Here is a 4,220-nt window from a genome sequence, read left to right on the forward strand (position 1 = left end):
GTGTTCGACTTCAGCTTCATTATTCACACTCGTGGATTGTGTTGTTGTACCTTGAGAGCCATTGTCATTATTGGTGGTTTCTCTCATGCATGTTAACGATTTACATTATTGGCCAGTAATCAGGTGGTTTTCTATCATGTTTGACTCCGACACATCTATTCACATGGTAGAATTCGTACATTGATCAAATCGAGACAGAGATGAAGACCCTGGGTTTCATCTGATAAATCTAGGTTGTGTGGAGTTATGAGTTATTCATGATTGTACACATGTTTCCCTCTATACGGATGGTTGCGACCATACCGTGGGTCCATATATATGATCCTTTCTATTCGAATGGCTGTGTCCATGCTGTGGATCCATACACATGATCCCTTCTATTCGGATGGTTGTGTCCATGTCGTGGATTCATGTATTGATAGATGCATATTCATAGATATATCATTATGCATATTTATATCAGAGATGTCAGCTATGTACATTGTATCATGCTTGATTTGCAGGTCTCCTCACGATGTTTTTTTGAGTCCTTGCCTTGACTTGTAAAGCATTTCACCCATCAATCTTTGTTCTGCCTTCATGCTTTAGGGGACATCTGTTACATAGTATTTTGTCACACTTCCCATCCCATATCCTGAGGCGTCAAAACGACGAAAACTGTTAAAGTGTACTCACCATGAAACACATACAAAAACATCCGTAAAGAATAGGAGAAGATCTGCCCTCAGAGAATTCTAGAGAAATTTGCCTGAAACCCCAATTTTCAGGATCAACGCACTTTTCACCACTGCTAGCCCGTGCTGATGGCTTGTTGCGGTATGTTGACCTAGCGCTGCCAATGTGGATTTTGATATGAAAACCCACGTTGAACCTCTTCTGGCAGTCTTTCCTAAAGTGGAGGAGAAGCTTCGCCTGCTAGAATCTTCAAGAACAACGAGTTGGATGTTGTTGGATAGAGATATGGTCGAGTTCTCCCATTTTGAGTCCTTGATCCTACCTTTAGGGATCTTCCCCTTGAGATGTGGACCTTCCTCCCTCTTTTGTGAATCCCTAACTCCCTCTCCCTTCCTATCAATCAAGTCCCTTCCATTCCCAAATGGTTGGTCATTACTTTCCTGCATTTCTATGCTGAAAATATGCCCAAATGCTGCCCATCTAACTAAGGAGAAGGAGTACTTGAATGGTCTTGGCTTGGAATTGGAAATCCACTACAAAGGAGGTCTCCAACATCAAGGCAATGGTTGTATGCTTCCATTTTTTATTCATTAATAAATACATCTGGTGTTTACTTTCCATAAGTGTATAAATCTTTATTCATTTAGCATGATTCTCCTTGATCTGTCATGTAGTTTATGTTTGAATTATACTATGTATGCTCTTGTATCTCTTGTTGTCTTTTGATCTCTCTTGCAGGTATTTGGATGCAAGGAATAGCAAGGAGTGAGCCTAGAAGCTAAGGGATCGAGATCATCATCAAAAGTTGAGCGATTAGCATCAGAGTGAGGTAGGTTTATCTCTCTCACTTTGCATTTTTCAACATAAACTAGGAAAGTTTGCACTAGTTTGTCTGGTTTGTTGCTAGATCCTCTCATAGGACTAGAGAGATCGCTTATGTCCGCAGAAGGGATTGTCTTCACAACAGTTGTAGACTAGTCTGAGTGTACAGGTGTTGCATGCAGTATGATGATCAACCTTGTGAATTGTGCAATCAATCTGAGGAATTTCCTAAATATCAGGGGCATAATTTCTCAAGGAATTGCGCAAGGAAATAGGGGCTCAAGCAGAGGCAGAAATTGACTAAGTTTGGGTCAGAGCTTCTCAGTGAGTAGAGAGATAGGTTATTCACTTGCAGGTTGTGCTCAGTTGAACAAAGCAATTGTAATAAATCTCTATTCATCATATTAATGCACGCAGGCATAGGGGTTTTTAGCGGATTGCTTTCCCCTAGAAAAACACTGTGTGCATGTGTGTTATTTTCCATTGCATATTTGTGATTGATGTTCTAAATTGTGAATTGAATTCCATAGAGGAGTAGAGTAGGTTTGTGTCTTGTGATTTTGATTAAAACTTCATGAGCAGTTATGAAACACACCATAATTTCTATAGACTCGGTGGAGCAATGTACTACCATTAAGCTCAAGAATAGTGGTCCAAGTTGAGGCCATGATAAACAGGTCAGTGACAGAAATGTTAACCATTTAAAACCAGTTAAAATAGTAATTACTAATTAATAAATCTGCACAGAGCACTCTTGCATTTCTTCATAGTTTACACATTGGTTAAAATATGACCTTCGAAATGTTGCACTTTCTTCCTCAACTCGCATTACGCCATTGCTTAAGGGGAGTAACAGCTTAGTCTAACTACCGTGTGACAACAAGGGGATTGCACTATTAATTACACTAACTTCTAACAAGCCTGGAAGCAAAAACTGCCTCTTCACCCAGGAATAAAGAATTTAAAAGGATTGTTTGAGACTAGATTGCCATAGCTTGTTAGTATGTTACGTTACAGAATTTTAGTATTGCAGCAAGCAATAACGATCTGTAAAATGCCCAATAGATTTGAACTCTGAAAACCTATCTAGGAATAAATAACCATGGCCAGTTATTCAAAGTAGAATCTTGGTATGGTATAGGAAACACCCCCTTCAGATTGGCAAAGCTGACTTACACAGAACCATATCACGACTGGTTTTCCTATGCCAAGCATAGTATCAACATTTCCAAGGGAAAATCTGTAAGCAATCTTATTTTGAGTTAGCGATGCCCAGGGCTCAATAACTAAATGTTTATTGAGTAACTGCAATTTAACCATGGCTTGGGATTCGGAAAGTGTTCAACGCTTAAGGTTCTATCTCGCAGACTTAGATTATGAAAAATAATAGTGCCCACAAAGGACGAAAAAATAAGTTGAATGAAGATAATCGGTGCTCAAGTCAGATAGTCTTAATTTTAGATAATTGATGGAAAACAGTTTAGCCTGTAATAGGTACATGGTCAGTTTAACTGCACTGCTACAACATTAATTTAAACATAAAAAGTTATAGGATTCCGAACCACTAGCCTCCACTGGGAAACACCGAAAGAACATTCACAACAGTACCCTTACTACTCCAAACAAAACAAAATAAATAAAATAAAAAACAAAGATGGAGAGAAGTAATACGTCCCATGTGTGAATCCATGCGCAGGTAAATTGGCAAGCGTCTGAAACTGAACTGTTATATACCTAGAGATTTGACGTTCAAATTTTTTTTAGACTTCTATGTTAGAAGGTGCATACTCTGGCACCTAAAGATTATATAATAAAGGTTATAGTGGTAAAGGTTATAGTAATAATCGTTAAAATTGATGTCAAAACACAAATAAGACCCAGTGTCACACAAATAGGAAACCGTCTGATTCCTCTAGTTAAAAAGATAAAATATATAAATAAAGACAAAACCTATACTGATGTAATCAATAACCCAAAGAATATGACAAAAGCAGGTAATGGTGACCTTCAGCAGATGTAAGCACAGAAGTTTCCTCTAGCTTCCTCCTCCTGTTGTTCTTAGACAAAATATGAAGTCGATGCCTTTCCATCTCCTCGTCAATGGACCTTTTATGGGCTCGAACAGCTGACCGTATCCCATGCATTTCCCCCATGAGAAGATCCATGTGATAAGTTTCTACCATTTCTCTCGATAAATTCTCAATTTCCTCCTCGGTCATATGGACCAGAGTTGGGACAGTGAAAGACATCTCCTTCATCTTCAGAATGTTTGTCAACCTTACCCCATAGTCCCGGAAGAGCTCTTCGAGTGACTTCATTGTTATGGGTTTTCTGACAAACGATGGCGCACCACCCACCCGTTTCACACTTTTCTGGCAGAGTTTGGCGAATGCTATTTCGAACCCAATAGGGTTTTCTGACAAACGATGGCGCACCACCCACCCGTTTCACACTTTTCTGGCAGAGTTTGGCGAATGCTATTTCGAACCTTATAGCATTATAAATGCGGTTGATAAGTTAGGGAAATAACGCTCGTCCTCTCTCCACGCTCTATCTATTTGTTCACTTGCTGTGGAGAGAGAGCGAGCGCTATTTCCTTTGCTTATCAACACGCATTTATAATGCTATGAGGTTGGAAATAGGAATCACAGAGTTTGATAACCTTTAATGAATACTCGTACTTTGTGGGGTAGTTGAGAGGCTTTGTCTGTCAGTAACTCTGC

The 4,220-nt window shown here is 39.3% G+C and overlaps 1 pseudogene; it reads right to left on the reverse strand.

Annotated features, from left to right (window-relative positions):
• Nucleotides 1–3,461: 3,461 nt before the first annotated feature.
• Nucleotides 3,462–3,815, reverse strand: LOC149142815 (floricaula/leafy-like protein FL1 pseudogene; annotated as a pseudogene).
• Nucleotides 3,816–4,220: the final 405 nt, after the last annotated feature.

The sequence above is a fragment of the Pinus tabuliformis genome, chromosome X (genome assembly GCF_031772625.1).
Source record: "Pinus tabuliformis cultivar Carrire ecotype Pingquan chromosome X, CPIR1, whole genome shotgun sequence".
In the NCBI taxonomy this organism is placed as follows: domain Eukaryota; kingdom Viridiplantae; phylum Streptophyta; class Pinopsida; order Pinales; family Pinaceae; genus Pinus; species Pinus tabuliformis.